The sequence below is a fragment of the Hyperolius riggenbachi genome, chromosome 6 (genome assembly GCF_040937935.1).
Source record: "Hyperolius riggenbachi isolate aHypRig1 chromosome 6, aHypRig1.pri, whole genome shotgun sequence".
NCBI lineage: Eukaryota > Metazoa > Chordata > Amphibia > Anura > Hyperoliidae > Hyperolius > Hyperolius riggenbachi.
Window position 1 is genome coordinate 293,997,646 of NC_090651.1, and position 18,699 is coordinate 294,016,344.

Sequence of the window (18,699 nt, forward strand, 5' to 3'; positions counted from 1 at the left end):
GTTGAAAAAAAGACATACGTCCATCGAGTTCAACCAGAAAAAGTACAACACCAGCCTGCTCCCTCACATATCCCTGTTGATCCAGAGGAAGGTGAAAAACCCTTACAAGGCATGGTCCAATTAGCCCCAAAAGGGAAAAAAATCCTTCCCGACTCCAGACGGCAATTAGATAAAATCCTTGGATCAACATCACTGGGCATTACCTAGTAATTATAGCTATGGATGTCTTTCAATGCAAGCAAAACATCTAAGCCCCCTCATCCAATGGAGAAGCTTTTGTTTACTGGGGAGGTTTGGCTGAAGGAAGCTTAAAAATTGCACTTCTTTGCAAAATTAGCAACAGTACTCTATTTGAAGTACAGATGACCCATACTCATCCACCTTGCTGCCAGAGTTATAAGCTGTACATAGCAGACACATTTGTTACTACTCTTCAACACCTGCACCAATATTACATAGTTAGTTTGGTTGAAAAAACATATCCGTCCATCAAGTCCAAACAGAAAAAATAAATAATAAATGTAAAAAAAATTCAACAAATCAAAATTAATAAATAAAATATATTAATTGCCTACTGACTAGCTCAAATTTTCTCTCTGCTTACTGCCAACAACGCCAGATTTATACTTTTTTTGCCATTAGACCGTGTATGTTGTGGATCCCCGTTCTTGTGCAGCAGCGTCCCTCCCATTCCATGTGCAGCCCCCTCTTTCATGTGTATAACCCATGTACAGCAGTCCTTTTCTCCCATTAACAGCTCCCTTGAGCATCAGTTTTCCTTTTCATGTATTCCTCCCCATTTTCAGCCTCCTCTTTCATATATAGAAACCCCTCTTTCATGTTTAGGTGCCCCCTTGGGCTGCAGCTGCTCAAGGTCCGGGCCTTTGTGGCCTTTCCAGAAACTCAGCCCTGTCACCCAATGTCTATTTAGAAACACTGCGGAATAGCTTATTTGCTTACTTTGTGTTTATGTGCGTATAAAACAAAGCTATTCCCCGGTGTTTCTAAATAGACATCGCCAATGTGCTTGCTGGCTAATGAACCATTGACACTAATTATTATTAAAAAAATGTTTATTACTTACATTTCTGTTGTTGAAACATTTTCATGGCTCTTTTTGTAATTACAAAGGCGTTTCCTCCGAACATTACATTTTCTGCTGTTTTTCGGTTTCGGTCTTATTATCTGTTAGTAAATGTCTGAAAAACAGCTCCATGTATATCCATCAGAGATATTCCCTAGATAAAATAATAATGGAATCCCGAGGAATGTATGCTGGCATAATACAGCCGTAATGTTATTGTTCTCCAAGCTAATGAGACTGGTTCGCTAAGCATCCATATGAGGTCATTTAGAGGAGAATTCCCTTGGTAGAGTATGCACTCTGTGAACCGACGTGCAGGAGTTTCACATTGTTTTCAGGTTAATATTAGTTTAGGCCAAATGTAACCACGCGGAAAATATTAATTAAGGCAAGACGTACCCTACTTAATGAATTTTAACATATGCAGTGTAATGGATCAGGTTTGTAAAACAAGAAAATGCATAATACATGTTGGCACACCTTGTCAAGCTTCATCCCGTTAATTACATCCCAGACCCCAGTCACTAAATGTTTTTGTTAATTTAAAGTAAAATGTGTGCAACATTTCTGCCTGAACTAGTGCTGTTGAAATGATCACAGCAATTTCCAATGACCAATTGTGTTGATAGGGCAAGAGATTCTAGGCTATTGCCCCAAATATCTTTTCACTGTGACTCAAATCTCCTTTCACTGTGCCCCAGATGATAGGGCACAGAGTGCATCTCGTGATGCCTCAAATCTCCTCCAATGTTGGCGCCAATTGGCATGGCACAGGTGCAGCCACCTCTTTCTAAAACAATCAGGCCCGGCCAGGCTGGTTCTCAGACATGCCCTCAGCACCCCATACCAGTTCTGGCTGGGATTTAGGCTGCCGTTGTGTCAGACACAGAGTTCAAGAAGTTGGATGAAAGCTCACAAAGCACGCCATACTCTCCCTTCAACCTTGGAATGGTGACCCAGATCTTTCAGGATTCTAGCAATGCCCCTGCCAGTAATTGTTGCCAAATATGGATTCTCAATGACCTATGGAGTTACTGAAACTGAGTGACCATTAGAGATGGCCCGAACGGTTCGACCGCGAACTTATTCACGTGAACGTCAGTGGTTTGCGTTTGCAGTGAACCGCAAACTATATGCGAGTTTGACCCCCCTATACTACATCATTAGGGTCAACTTTGACCCTATACATCACAGCCAGCAGCCACAGGGTAGCCAATCAGTCTACACTCCCTCCTAGAGCCCCCCCCCCCCTTATAAAATGCAGGCAGTGTCAGCCTTTTCACTCACTCATGTGGCTGCAGTAAAGGGAGAGAACCTGGCTGCTGACATAGGGAAAGTTCAGTTAGGCTCTAGTGTTAGGCTTGTTAGGTTGCTCCTTCTTGCTGATACTTATTGCTAAAAAGCACTCCTCATCCTGAACAGCTCTTTTGATAGCTAATGTTGTTCTTGTGATCTATTTTTTGTGTGTGTGTGTGTGTGTGTCCCACAGACACTTGTGTTGCATATACAGCCCTGTCAGTCAGTCGCAGCTGCTGGACCTTGGCCCCTTGGTAATTCCTACTGTGCCACTGCCAGGCCCAGCACTAGAGATGGCCTGAATGGTTTGCCGGCGAACGGTTCCAGGCGAACTGCGGTGGTTCGCGTTCGCTGAGAACTGCGAACTTTTCCGGAACTTCGATTCGCCCCCATAGTGCATCATTAGGGTCAACTTTGACCCTCTACATCACAGTCAGCAGGCACATTGTAGCCAATCAGGCTACACTCCCTCCTGGAGCCCCCCCCCCCCTTATAAAAGGCAGGCAGTGTCAGGCATTGGACTCACCCATGTGCCTGCAGTAATTAGAGAGGGGAGAGCTGCTATGCAGAGACCTATAGGGAAAGCTTAGTTAGGCTCTTGTAGGCTTCTTAGCTTGCTCCTTGTTGATTGTTATTGCTAAACAAGCACCCCTCAACAACTCTTTTGAGAGCTAATCTTGTTCTTGTGATCTTTTTTTGTGTGTGTGTGTGTCTCACAGACACTTGTGTTGCATAGACAGCCTTGCTAATTCCTACTGTGTGTGCCACTGCCAGGCCCAGCACATTCAGTGACTACCTGTGTGTGTGACAGGTGCACATTGTAATACCAATCACTGCATTTACCTACCTGTTGTTCACAGTGCACCCACCTACCTACGTGAGTGCACGCAGTGTCACTGTGCCTCTCCGGTACCTGTCTGTGTGTGACAGGTGTACATTGTAATACCCATCACTGCATATACCTACCTGTTGTTCACTTCAGTGCACCTACCTACCTACGTGAGCGCACACAGTGTGATATTTAATACCACCAGTCACTCTACCTGTTCACTGTACGTGTGTGTGACAGGTGCACATTTGTAATACCCATCACTGCATATACCTTCCTGTTGTGTTCAGTGCGCCCACCTGTTATAATTTAAGTAGGCCTCAGTTATTTGGACTGAGTTAGTCAAAAAGGCTTGGGAAGCAGATCTGCCCTTTAAGGGGATTTTCTCTTAGAGAGAAAATCTTCAGTTCTGTCAGAACTAGAACATACCAAGAAGCTGTTCTATGGACAAGGCCACAGGTCTCCCTGACCTGTGCATGTACACCACTAGAACAGTAAACATCAGCCATATTTACCAGACACCAAATTCTTGTATGTATGTCAAAGGCCTCATTGAATATTAATCGAGTAGGTGTGTATGATGACACCACGAGGGGGTCCACCAATAGTCTGATCTAGGGGATGGCGAAGATGAGATCACAGTTAACTCTTTCCTAGTCGGTATTAAACCCCGATTGAGCGATGGGAGCTCACTCTGCTTCTTACTTTCACACTAGCTCTCAATGCTGACTGGAACCTCTAAGTATTTTTCATTCTATATGTAATCTGATATAATGTATGCTGTACATAGGTAGTCTAGTGTAACGTAGGTTAGAAAGAAGGTACCTGATTGACTTCAGCAGGAAGTTTAATCAAGAAGCTTGTAACGCAACATGAAGATTGGCGTGGCTAGGATATGATGAACTGTATCTATCTGTATTTCTGTTTCCTGAATAAATAACGTGAATATTGAAGAAGCCTGAGAAAGTCTATCTCCTGCTTGCTGTGTTGAGAGTCAAGTTATCTCACAGTCCGTGAGACGCAACTATAAGAAGTTGCTGGTGCCGGAAAAAGGTGATTAGAACAGTTTATAACAATGGTGCTGAAACCCTTCGCTGTCGAGCAAAACAGGCAGACAGGGGCCAGGGGCCGAAGTTTTCAAGATATTCCACAGCAAAACAAGCGGAATAGACGTGGACTGTAAAGCTTATCAAGCTAATAAGCAGGTGTGGGGAGTGTGCGTGAGCCAAGCACACGGGCTGCAATTCGAGGATATCAGCGGCGAAACTCTTGGACGTTACACTTTAACTGCATGTGCACAGCAGTTAAGCCTAAATTGGATCGCAACGGGACACTTCGGGGCCAGCTTGCAACTTGCTGCGGGAGATCGATCCACTGAGCCAGTCCAGTGTGGGGACGGAGATAACAGAGATAACACGCTCAGAAAGTTTCGGGGTCCAATCAGTTTCGCGGAGAAGTTGCGGAAAGCTGATGAATTGCCACGAGTCCGCTGATCAGGCATGTATGATTTACGTTGTTATATTGCGTTATCCGTGTTGTATTTGTGTTGTGCAAGGAGTTGTTAATGTGTGCATTCTGTGTTAATTGCAGTTTGGAGGCGGCGTGCTTCATTTTTTTCCTTTCTTTCTCCCCTTCTCTGTTCTTTTTTTTGTTTTTCTCTCTCCCTGTCCAGAGACTGGGAAGGATTCCAGATGTGTGTGTGTGTGTGTGTGTGTGTGTGGGGGGGGGGGGGTCCCCCACTGCAGAGAGAAGCCAGCAGTGTTTCAGTCTGTTAGTAGTGGATGAGGGGGAGAGGGAAGGGAGACGCGTAGACAGAAAGAGGGAGTGTGAGACGGTTGTAAGCCGTGAGGTTTGGAAGTATGTTTTTTTTCGGGGAGCTGAGGGGAGACAGGAAGGCACAGCCAATGTCTCTGGGTCGCTGTGAAAGTAAGTTTGTAGCTACAGCTGAGATAATGGGTGTAGTACTACTGTACTCTGCCGGGTTTCGCGGTCGGAATGTTTTTTTCCTCTGTGCGTTTTTCTAAGAGACTCCACGAGCGGAGTGGTAAGTGTAGAGAGGAAAGCAAGTTTCTCTCGTTCCAGTCAGTGCTGCTAAAAGGTTTCTAAATGTCTGCATATGTTTAATGTTGTTTGGTCAGTTCCGGCTGATAAATGTTCGTCTCAGAAGCTCTAGCTGGGATGATAACAGTTAATGTGGTTTAGAGTTATACTGCGCGTTTTAGTAGGTCTGAGTTATGGCTGAGATAAGCAGATGGTTTGTGTAGAGAGAGAGATTTCCACGTCACTGGGTGATACTAAGATGTATAGCATTTAGAATTGCAGCTGGGACAAGGTTTTTTTTCTCCGGTTGTGAAGGCAGTGTGTGTGGCGGAATGCTGATCTTTTTTGCACTGTGTATCGATTCTATGTGTAACTATGCAGGAAATGTTTGTTCTGTTGCTTTTGTTTTTCTCCTAAGGTGTATAGGATTAAGAGGTTGCTACAGGAGATTGATAGCAGCCATCTTAGCTGGCAGTCCAGGACTCAAAATGGCGGCATTGGGGAGGGCCCGCCCCCAAGAGTCATGGCTCCCACACGTCATGGCAGGGGGGGAGGAGGGGCTGGGGGGATCCACGTCACGTCAGGCTGTGCTCGCGGCTCCGGGCAGAGCAGCTGAAAGGAAGGGGGGTAGAAATACAGAGACATTCTACTGAGTATCTCGGATCCCGAAGTATTTCCCCTGGGTCCATGGAAAGGAATGCCAGAATACGTGCACCAAGCTATTACTGTAAGACTAGCATGGTCACGGATAGGAAGTGTTTCCCAGCTAGGTGCAGGGAGACACGTAGCAGCGCAGAGCAGGAAAGTGTCTGTAATGAGTTGCTTACGGGATTATTCCTGTAAGTGGGGCACCTTAATGGGTGGTGCAGCATGAGTTCCCAATAGATAAAAGGGGGGACAGTGCATCAGGGGGGTGCCGGAGTTTGAAAAAAAGGGAGTTGACCAATCCAGGTATCCGTCGCCGCTGCTGCAGAGCAGTAACGTTTTTTTTCCGTTTTTTGTCGTGGACAGGTCCAGAGTTTGACTAAGAGGTCTATGCTGGGCTGGGGCTGGTTTTTGTGCATTTTTTCCGTCCACTGATTGGTCAAATATGTTTTTTTCCAGCTCCTATCAAGTGTAGCACAAAGAACAAGAACCAACAGCAGTTCATGGGGCAATTATACAAATGAAAGAATTGCCATTTACAGAGTGACAGTGTATCAGGACAGGTTTGCCATACGACTACCTACCAAGTGGGCATTCAGGGATCTGCATATAGGCATTTGATGCTGGAATGCTTAGCCCTGCACCCTGTGTAGTTTAAGTGCAAAGTGCTCCTTCCTACAGGGAGGCAGCCATTTTTTTTTGTAGTATGGGGGTAGTAGCATTATTGTTGCCTCTGAAGAAGCAGATTTCTCTGTGAAACGGCTGTTAGGCCATACAATTTGTCTGTCAGAATTCTTGGGGAAGGATTAAAGGAGTTTGTGCATTATCTTGCTGATTGGTGCCCGGATATTTGTATACTTTCTTGTGCCATAAATTGTACCTACTCTTCCGGAGGCACGGTCTCTAACCCCTGTTACCCCCCTGGGGCTGCCTACCAGGGCATCTAGTGCCACCCTATCCACTCTTCTGGTTGCTGAACTTCTAGCAGAGCTGGTATCGCAATGAGGTTTGAGATAAGTAAATGCGATAATGAGTAAGAGCATTGCAGGCTCACCTGCAAAGCAACAACAGGTGTGGCATCCGTAATCTGTGCATGCGACGGCCGCGCATGGACAGATAGGGGGGGATGTGGAGGGAGCTTGCAATGAGGTGAGAGCTTCCAAAGGTGAAGTCCGCGGGAGTATATTTTACACAGGTAAGTACTTTGGATAGTACTTAGGTAGGTGAGAGAGGTTTAACTCCAATCTTCCAAAAAGAGTAAACAGAGTTCATGAGAACCATAAAGCAACGAGATCAATTACGGTATATATTGATCAATTTAAAGTGTACAGAGTACAAGCCACAGGGCGAATCCCAAATCATTAATAAGAATTGATTTGTTTGTATTTCGATTTCAGGAGTTTGGCAATATGGACTCGAGACAGCTGCAGTGCTGGCAGCAAAGATGGAGATGTCAGTCGGATAAGCAAAAGGTTCCAGATGCCAATCTGAGGTTGGAGAACAGCGAGATTCCTGAAATTGGAAAGAGACTAAAACACGAGATTCCTGAAATTGGAAAGAGACTAAAACACGAGATTCCTGAAATTGGAAAGAGACTAAAACACGAGATTCCTGAAATTGGAAAGAGACTAAAACACGAGATTCCTGAAATTGGAAAGAGACTAAAACACGAGATTCCTGAAATTGGAAAGAGACTAAAACACGAGATTCCTGAGATCGGAAAACGACTAAAAAAACTGACTGAGCAAAGCATAGTGCAAATTGCTAATGTTTTTCTTTCCCAAGGTGGTGCTTTTATAATGAAGAGTACCGTGCTGATAGTGATCCTAGGTTGCTATTTCATCCCAGGAGAACGAAGAGAGGACATTCTTATGTATAATAAGGGGTTAATGAGAATGCAAGGCCCAAGCATGTCAATGTTTGGTGACAAAGGTACTAATCCTTTCACACCTCCCTCCGCTTGGCACAGATGGACCATGCTGGGATGGAGGAAAAGAGCACTTGTGCCAGGTGAAAACAAATTTCATGGCACAAGGTGGGTGACAGGTCTGAAGGGTCAGGTGTGCGGGCAGTATGAATTGAATGGCAGTGTAAATCTGCTATTGAATGTCACACTCCCAGAATCGATGCACCGATCCAAAGTTTTGTTAAAAGGTACATTGCAGTACAATGGGTACATGCAAAAGGTGGAGAGTGTGATTCAGGGGTACCTTGTCTTGGTTATCCAGAGTGAGATGGTTCCAGATTGGAGAGGAACGAGCAGGAGGCGTCAATTCTCCTGCCGGAGAGACGCGGGGGACAACATCACACTCTGGAACTACCAACAGAGAGTGCCTCTGAAACAACTATACACACGTAAAGGCTGGAAAGCCGAGGGGTGGTGGTTCTCGAAACAAGAAGTAAAAATTGAGATTGAACCACATGTCCAGGTGACAGAGAGGGTGGGGAGAGCGGTCCCGGGGGAGGGAAAGCCAACACAGGGAACCCCATTCACATTACACGGGTCACAACAGGGGACGATATTACACAGTCCATATGCAGCCGCTTATCCTCCTGCTAGTTGGGTAAGTGAAGAGGTACTCTTAATTGAAAGATGGCAGAGAGTACAGTCTTCCCGACCTCAGGTACATATTGTGCCTCAGGACATAAGGGGGAAGAGGTCCAATCAGGACAGTTGGGGACATATTTTGTCAGGGAGATGCTTAAAGATCCTGTCCAACTGAGATTGGACAAGGGGAGGTATATTGATTTTTCTGGAGAAGGATCTTTTGCATGGAAACTTCAAGATGTTTGGGTGAACAAATGGAAACGGTGCAACATTCCTTTAGGCACCGCCACTTCCTTAGTTCCCACCTCAACACATGTCTTACACCATGACCTGAGAGGTCAAACTTTTTTCGTGCTAGACGGGGAGGTGAAACGAGTAGAGTTGTCCTCATGCGGGCAATTCTCCCAGAGGTACCTGTGTTTGCCGGGGCAAGTCAAATTTAGTGAAGAAGCCTGCGGGCTCAATAACACAGAATGCGAGGCTACCATTCAAAAGATCCACCCTGAAGCCAAACCGATAGTTCCGGTGGCTGAAGGAAAGGTTTGGTTTTTAGCATCATGTCTAAGGACACATTCAAGGTACATTTTCATAATTGTTCCGATAAGGGGGATCTGTCAAGGGGAACATATTGGGTGAGCGGAGATCCCATATGGATCCAGTCATCCGGGTTTGATGACGTTATTTCTCAAATTGTTAAGAGAACTCTAAAGTTCAAAGTTTCACGGGAAGTTCCCCTCCTGAAGGAGAACACGACATGGGACAAAGGGGAACAGGGTTTGATCCAAGACGACCACACTTTGTTACAACGGGTAAACAAACAGTACACTAAGTTAGAGGTAAGATTTCACCATGATCCAGGTGATCTTAACGAGGTAGAACACAAAAATAAGCAGGTGAGTTCCAGTCTGACCTGGTGGAAAAGGTGTCCGGTGATGTTCCAGGGATACTCGGACTGGGCCTCTGCACGTCAAAAGTTCTTCCTACACCCACTGGTCGTCTGGATGGGAATGACAACTTTAGGCATCATTATCCAGGTGAGGTTGTGTGTTAAAATTACGTAGAACAAATTAACCTGGTCAAGAGATTGGTGCCTCATAAACAATCTCATGAACCAATATTTTTAAATTAAGGGATATACAGGGTTACGAGTATAGGTTTAGTAGTACCGGTGATGGAGCTGATTGTATAAAGGCGCTCTTTTAGAAGGCACCTGGCACTGCTCCGTTGTGTAACAACCAAACGAGTTTCACTTTTCTGAGGTCATGCAAGAAAAAACAGAGAAACCGAGAGCCCAATATAGTGTAGTATGTATTGGATCAGGGAGAATTAGTGTGGAGTAAGTATTATACTTACAAACATGGGTTACCGTTTAGGCAACCACTTTATAGGCAGGTGGGGAGATTAGACCTGTCCCCACTCAGGATTAAGATGTCGCTCTCTGAAGAAGGAAAGGAGGGTTTGTCACCCTTCCAACCACCAAGGGTGGATATCTTGACAAGTAGATGTACAGAGGCGCCAAAAGGATAAAATATGCTAAAATGTTTAAAATATTCGGGTGGCGGCGGTGGACCGGCCACTCAGAAATAGACTCGATGCTGTCGCTTAAGATAAAGACAATTTATTCACATACTCCATGAACAGAACCGCAACGCGTTTCACGGGTATATTCCCGCTTCCTCAGGCAATAAACAGACAGGAGTACACAGTACAGTCTCAAGGTCACGAATAGCGCCTCTGTTCCCAGAGGCGCTATTCGTGACCTTGAGACTGTACTGTGTACTCCTGTCTGTTTATTGCCTGAGGAAGCGGGAATATACCCGTGAAACGCGTTGCGGTTCTGTTCATGGAGTATGTGAATAAACTGTCTTTATCTTAAGCGACAGCATCGAGTCTATTTCTGAGTGGCCGGTCCACCGCCGCCACCCGAATATTTTAAACATTTTAGCATATTTTATCCTTTTGGCGCCTCTGTACATCTACCTGTGGTCATGCAAGTTTGTGAGTGATACGCAAGTGACGCAAATGCTGAGCATGTGGTATAGAGGGACTTAGAAGTAGGGCCTCCCCAGAGAGCCTGGTTACAGGAAGACCAAGAGGTCTTGCTCTCTCTCTTCCAGGGATAACCGCCTAGAGCAGAGAAGTTGTGTGAGCACGAACATCGAAGAGTGAAACCTAAAGAAAAGAAACCAGGTACTGGTGGGTTCAGAAGCTGGGATCTGCGGGTCATGCCTTTTTAGGGGGGATTGTTATAATTTAAGTAGGCCTCAGTTATTTGGACTGAGTTAGTCAAAAAGGCTTGGGAAGCAGATCTGCCCTTTAAGGGGATTTTCTCTTAGAGAGAAAATCTTCAGTTCTGTCAGAACTAGAACATACCAAGAAGCTGTTCTATGGACAAGGCCACAGGTCTCCCTGACCTGTGCATGTACACCACTAGAACAGTAAACATCAGCCATATTTACCAAACACCAAATTCTTGAATGTATGTCAAAGGCCTCATTGAATATTAATCGAGTAGGTGTGTATGATGACACCACGAGGGGGTCCACCAATAGTCTGATCTAGGGGATGGCGAAGATGAGATCACAGTTAACTCTTTCCTAGTCGGTATTAAACCCCGAGTGAGCGATGGGAGCTCACTCTGCTTCTTACTTTCACACTAGCTCTCAATGCTGACTGGAACCTCTAAGTATTTTTCATTCTATATGTAATCTGATATAATGTATGCTGTACATAGGTAGTCTAGTGTAACATAGGTTAGAAAGAAGGTACCTGATTGACTTCAGCAGGAAGTTAAATCAAGAAGCTTGTAACGCAACATGAAGATTGGCGTGGCTAGGATATGATGAACTGTATCTATCTGTATTTCTGTTTCCTGAATAAATAACGTGGATATTGAAGAAGCCTGAGAAAGTCTATCTCCTGCTTGCTGTGTTGAGAGTCAAGTTATCTCACAGTCCGTGAGACGCAACTATAAGAAGTTGCTGGTGCCGGAAAAAGGTGATTAGAACAGTTTATAACACCACCTACCTACGTGAGTGCACGCTGTGTAATATACCACTCCGTGCATATCTGTTAACTGCACCTGTCTGACTGCACATTGTATTAGTCAAGTCAGTGCATACCTTTCACTTCATCCCCTGCCAATATGGACAAAACAAAAGGCAGAGGCAGGCCTCCTGGCAGGTCTGTTCGAGGTTGCGATGTCGTGATTTCGTTCGGCCCTCGACCAAAGTACTGTGTTCAGAAGAAGGCATGTGCCATCAACCCCCAATATTGTCAGGACGTAGTTGACTATTTAACACAGAACACCTCATCTTTCTCAGCTCCCGCATGGAAGCGTGACATATCTTCCTCCTTCTGCTCTGATTCTGGCACCCCACTTAACACTTAGTCGGCCGCCACCACCAAAGTGCCATCACCCCAGGGCTCAGCGGTGTGGACATTTTTTTGTCTGTCTGCCTCAGATGAGAGCAATGCCATCTGTACTCTCTGCCACCAAAAATTGAGCCGTGGAAAGACCAAGACCCGCGTAGGGACAGCTACCTTATGAAGGCACATGATTACAAAGCACAAACTGCAATGGGATGACCACCTGAGGAAAAGCAGCACACAAAAGCAAAGCCACACACCGCAGTGGAATATACCAGGCCACAATTTTTTTTCTCAAAAAAGGTGATACCTAAACTGTACCGTGAATCCGTGATGTTGAAAGGCAAGTGGTGACATCTCTGGCACACAGCTTTGGGTCAAGGGTCCATCTTACCATGGATGCCTGGTCTGCAAAGCACGCTCAGGCCAGCCCGAAGACTAAGTCAGTCCCCACACACAGCATCTCTGCCTGCACGCCGTGTGACTGCCTGCCCCAAGACTAAGTCGCTCCCCACACAGCATCTCTGCCTGCAGGCCGGTTGACTGCCTTCTCCGCCACCACCAACAGGGTCCAGGACTCCAGGTGCATTCCTGAATTTTTAAGGCCACTGCTAGCAGCGGCCGCTATAATAATTTTTCTGGTGCGTGTACATGCCTGTCTAATTTTTCTGTCTGAACTGCAGCTGCAACAACAAAACTTAAGGCATGTACATGTGCCAATTCCCCTTCATGATCATTACCTTGCGGCGGTGAAGGGGCTTGCGTATCACAATGAAGCAATGACCGACGGCTATATGAGTGTGTCGGGGGGGCACACCAACCATAATAAGGTCGTTGCTTGTGGACAGACCAAATTTGATCAGCTGGACAGTCACTGTTCTGTCATTGAGCTACCTCAGCCCGGCGAACATATGGGCTGGAAAGCCGCCATCACCTGCACTCTCGTCATGGTGCACACCAGTCCAGCACGGCCGTCACAGCTGTTTGCGGTGCGTTACACAGTGAGTTTGGTGTGTCAGTGTGAAGCAGTACTCTAATTACACTCCCTGATTGATGTATACACATGCAAGATGTTTTAAAGCACTTTAGGCCTGCAATTTAGTATTCAATGTGATTTCTGCCCTTAAAACGCTGCTTTGCGTCAAATCCAGATTTTTCCCACGATTTTTGGCGTCTGTCCCACTCATCCATGCAAAAACTCAGATGTTAGACCTCTTGAAACATCTTTTCCATCACTTTTCTGGCCAGCATAAGTGTTTCTAGTTTTCAAAGTTCGCCTCCCCATTGAAGTCTATTGTGGTTTGCAAAAGTTTGCGCGAACCAAACTTTTGCGGAAGTTCGCAAACCGAAAATCGGAGGTTCGGGCCATCTCTACCCAGCACATTCAGTGACTACCTGTGTGTGTGACCGCTGCACATTTGTAATACCAATCACTGCATACCCACCTGTTCAGTGCACCTACCTACCTACGTGAGTGCACGCAGTGTTATATACCACCAGTCACTGCACCTGTTCATGGTGCCTGTGTGTGTGACAGCTGCAAATTTGTAATACTAGTCAATGCATAATTGCTCACAGTACCTGTGTGACTGTACCGCTGTTCAATATACCAGTCCGTGCATACCTGTTAACTGCACCTGTGTGACAGCTGCACATTGTATTGTAATACCAGTCACTGCATACCTTTCACTGCACCTGTGTGACTGCACATTTTGTTAGTCAAGTCAGTGCATACCTTTCACTTCACCCCCCCCCCCCCCCCAGATATGGACAAAACAAGAGGCAAAGGCAGAGCCGGCAGGTCTGTTCGAGGTCGTGGCATTGGCCAAAAGTATAGTGCTCAGAAGAAGGCACATCCCATTAACTCCCAAGATTGTCAGGACGTGGTTGACTATTTAACACAGAACACCTCATCTTCGGCAGCCACCAGCGCTATTACAAGCACCACACATTTGACTCTTCGCAGGAGTTATTTGGTGGGGAATTAACTGATTCACAGCCATTCTTGTTACAACAAGATGAAGGTGCTAAGCAAGTTACACCTCATATGTCTGAGTTAGGCAACACTATGGACCTAAGGTGTGAGGAGGAGGATGATGAAGTACCTGCTGTTGGAGCAGTTTATGAGGTGTCTGAGGCAAGCAAAGCTGGGGAGGATAATTATGATGATGATACGGATGCCACGTGGAATCCTAATAGACAAGATGACCAAGGGGACAGTTCAGAGGGGGAGTCAGAGAGGAGTAGGAGGAGACGAGTTCCTGAAAGAAGCAGGGGGAGCTCGTCTTCAGAAACAGCTGGTGTCAGTGTCCGGCACCATGTATCGCCACCTATCGAAAGCCAGCCAACATGCCCTTCAACGTCAGCTGCTGATGCCACCATAGTGCCATCACCCCAGGGGGGCTCAGCGGTTTGGACATTTTTTTGTGTGTCTGCCTTAGATCAGAGCAATGCCATCTGTTCTCTCTGCCACCAAAAATTGAGCCGTGGAAAGGCCAACAGCCGCGTAGGGACAACTGCCTAACGAAGGCACCTGGAGAAACTGCAATGGGAAGACCACCTGAGGAAAAGCAGAACACAAAAGCAAAGCCACCCTCCTTCTCCTCTTCCTCCTTCAGGTGCATCATCTTCTTCAGCCGCTTTCTCCCTTGCACCTTCACAATCACAGCCACCCTCTTTCACTCCGCCTCTCACCTTGAGCGGTTCCTGCTCCTCTGCACACAGCAGCAGCCAGGTGTCCGTGAGTGAAATATTTGAGCAGAAGAAGCCAATGTCTGCCAGTCACCCCCTTGCCCGGCGTCTGAAAGCTGGCTTGGTGGAACTATTAGCTTGCCAGCTGTTACCATACCAGCTGGTGGACTCTAAGGCCTTCTGAAAATTTGTGGCCATTGGGACACCGCAGTGGAAGATACCAGGCTGCAATTATTTCTCAAAAAGGCGATACCCAAACTGTACCATGAAGTTGAAAGGCAAGTGGTGTCATCTCTGGCACACAGCGTTGGGTCAAGGGTCCATCTGACCACGGATGCCTGGTCTGCCAAGCTCAGTCAGGGCAGGTACATTACTTACACAGCCCATTGGGTCAACCTGGTGACCGCTGGCAAGCGGGGAGTACGTGGCTGTGCAGCAGACCTCATTGTGACACCTCCACGGCTTGCAGGCAGGCCTCTTGCCACCTCCTCTCCTCCTGCTACATCCTCTTCACTGTCGTCATCCTCCTCCTCCTTAGCTGAGTGGCAGTTCAACTCTACTGGTGCTGTGATCTCCTCTCCAGCTACACAGCCCCAGCTCCCCAGGGCCTATGCTGCATGCCAGGTACGACGGTGTCACGCCATCTTCGACATGTCTTGCCTCAAAGCAGAGAGTCACACTGGTGCAGCTCTCCTGGCTGCTCTGAACAAACAGGTGAAACAAACAGGTGGATCGGTGGCTGTCCCCGCACCAACTGGAGATCGACAACTTGTCCCCTGCATGGCACATGTACTGAATCTCATAATTCAGAGATTTGTGTCTAAGTACCCAGGCTTACAGGATGTCCTGATGCACTCCAGGAAGATGTGTGGGCATTTCAGGCAGTCTTACACGGCCATGGCACATTTTGAAGATATTCAGCGGAGAAACAACTTGCCGGTGAGACACTTGATTTGCGATAGCCCGACTCACTGGAATTCAACGCTCCTGATGTTCAACCGCCTGCTACAACAGGAGGAAGCCATCAAATAGTATCTCTACAACTACAGTCAAAGGATATGCTCTGGGGAGATAGGAATGTTCTGGCCCACGTACTGGACACTCATGCAAAATGCCTGCAGGCTCATGCGGCCGTTTGAGGAGGTCACAAACCTGGTGAGTCGCAGTGAAGCCACCATCAGCGACTGGATCCCATATGCTTTCTTCCTGGAGCGTGCCGTGCGGGGAGTGTTTGATCAAGTTGTGGAGGAGCATAAATAGGAGGAAGAGTTGTGGGATCAATTCTCAGCAGAAACAGATGATTCCTCAACACCTGCAGCAGCACAGAGGGGGGGGGGGGAGGAGGAGAAAGAGTCGTGTGGGGAAGAGGAGTCAGATGATGAGGAAGGTGTTTTTTTGGAGGAGGCAGAAGAACAACCGCAGCAGGTGTCGCAGGGGACTTGTGCTGCTCAAATTTCCTGTGGTATTGTTCGTGGCTGGGGGGAGGAGGAGAACTTAGCTGTCATCACTGAGGAAGAGCAAGAGGAGATGGATAGTATGTCTGCATCCAATTTTGTGCAGATGGCATCTTTCATGCTGTCCAGCCTGTTGAGGGACCGCGTATAAAAAAAACTCAAGGGGAATGAGCTGTACTGGGTGGCCACACTACTAGATCCTCGGTATAGTCACAAAGTGGCGAAGATGTTTCCAAATTACCAGAAGGCAGAAAGGATACAGCACTTGCAGAACAAGCTGGCAACTATGCTTTACAGTGCGTTTAAATGGTGATGTCACAGCACAACGGAATAAAGGTGCCACTGCCAGTAATCCTCCTCCTCCCATTTCCATGCAGGCAAGGACAGGACGCTCTAGCGATCTCATGGTGATGTCGGACATGCGGACATTCTTTAGTCCAACGTCTCGCCTTAGCCCTTCCAGATCCACTGTGATGATCCGCTCAGCTGGCTACACAGGCAGACAGCTGTTTGTCCATTCCTCTAGTCTGTGGGCTGCAGGTCTCTGGAACAGAGACCTGTCTTTTCATTGCAAGTTTCTGGTCTGTTCTCTTGCTGGGGAATTTGCATTCATTCGTTATGCAAATTCCCTACCTGCCTTCTTTGATGACTGGCACTATAAGAGCTTTATGTTTCCCAGAAGGCTTTGCTGGTCATTTCCTTTCCATGGTCTGTTCCTGATGGACACTGCTGGAGTGTCAGCCATTGCTATCTAGTATAGTTAATTCCTGGGGGTTGCTTTAGGCTCCCCTTCTAGCCCAGTCAGGTTGTATTATCTGTATTGCCTGTTCTGTCTTGTCTTGCCTGTTGCCATTGTCCTGTCCCAAAGGTGGTCGACAGGAAATGGTTCTGATCTCTGTTCTTGGAGTATAGCTGGTGCAGCGGTTGCTACCAGCTATCGCTTCTGTTCTGTCTCCTGGAATCGCGCTAGCTACTTTTCGCTAGCGCTGGGGATCCTTCTGTTCTGTCTTCTGGGATCGCGCTAGCTACTTTTCGCTAGCACTGGGGATCCTTCTGTTCTGCTACTCTGTACTTGGATCGCGCTAGCCACTTTTCGCTAGTGCTGTGGATCCTATCTCTCGCTTGTCCCTGTTTTCGTGTGTCTGTCTTGTCTGCTACGCTTGCTGGAGGCTCGGTGAGGTAACCGTTAAGCAAGCGCTCGCGTCCTCTGTTTCATGTTTGTCTGTCGATGGTTAGTTAGGCGTGCTTGTCTCTATTGTGCTTATCACGTGGCGATCGCGCATAACCGCGTGCACTGTTGCGAATGAGTGCGGTGTTCGCGGTTAGCTAGCGTTTGTTGTTTTCCGTATCTCCTTATTGTATTATGTGCTGTGCCTTTGCTACCCTCGTATTCTATTCTGATCTGCCTTGTGTCACGTCTGGCGATCGCACCTCTCGCGATCGCGTTCCTATTTCATATCTGCTGTTGTGTGTGTGCGCGGTCGCGGGGTGGCGACTGGATTGGCGCACACACATACAACCTGTCCCTTTGCTCAATCTCATTCGCCTCACTTGCGATTGTGTTCTGCGCTTCGTACAATTCCTGTCTGGCACTTGTGGAGGTACAGAGGATTGGTTCCTCTGCACTCCCCAGCGCCATCTGCCGACAGGAATTTCCCTCTACAGGTGCGTAGCACCTTTTTGCTGGGTGCCTGCAAATATACGCTTGTGGAGGATTTCCGCCGTGTCAGCGCACGCGTTGTGCGCTGATCACGGAGAAAGTTCCACAATCGTTACAGAATGACCAGCCAAATCCAAAACCCCAGTGTAGACGGAATTTCCGATTTGTACGATTTTGTCGAATATGGCTCTTGTACCTTTAAGAGATTTAAAAAACTTGAACCTGAATCAGCAGACGAATTTTTGTCTGAGTGTACGAAACTGTTAGCGAACCCTGAATTCCAATACACCCCAGTGTCTACCTGGGCCCCCCAAATGGTCTACATTCTGTTGGGGGGCGAAATGTCAATGTGGGGTTATGATGTGTTAGATCATACCACCCTGAGTCAAAGACCCCTGGAATTCTTGGCCTTTTTAATTCACAATTGGCTGATATTACCTCAATTACCATACCCCCTTAATGAGTTGTTGTCAGCAGCTCAATCAGCTGTTCCATCTACTCTTTCATCCATAAAGCAGCCATCCAAAGCCTCTAAGTCTAAACGTAAAAGATCTAGGAAGGCTTCCCAGCGGAAAGATCCGTTGCCCATGGCAACCACAGATAGAGAGGTTATTTCTGTCAAGTCTGAAATGGGCAAAACCATGCAATATGATAATGTTTATAATGCATCTGCTGATCAGTTTACAGGTCTTTTGCCCCAATCCAAAGCTTATGTGGATCCTGCTATAGGTAGGAACGCACACTATATTAAAGCAGTTAAAAAATCTGTACTCGTTCCTGATCCCCACCCATATGGAGATTATTTAGATACTGGGTTGTTCGAACCGCCATTTGGCTCATGGGAAATCGGGGCCTTGGTGGAGGAATTTGATTTGGATTGGAAAGCCTTTTGCGATTTTTACATCGCAGAAAGCGCGGATGTCCTGAACGATTGTCTTGACTCTGTGTGCCTTTTGATTGATTCTGATGAATGTGACGAGTGTGTTGTGGATCTGGTGATGTATGTGTGGCGGATCATTTTGGATGAATTACACACACACCAATTAATTGATCCCAATAAAGAGGTAAAAGATTCCCGTTCTG

The 18,699-nt window shown here is 46.8% G+C and overlaps 1 long non-coding RNA gene across 2 annotated transcripts in view; it reads right to left on the bottom strand.

Moving 5' to 3' along the window:
• The window catches only part of LOC137521607 (uncharacterized), a 306,082-nt gene that overhangs the window by 17,057 nt on the left and 270,326 nt on the right, over positions 1 to 18,699 (bottom strand). The gene's annotated exons all lie outside the window — the stretch shown is intronic.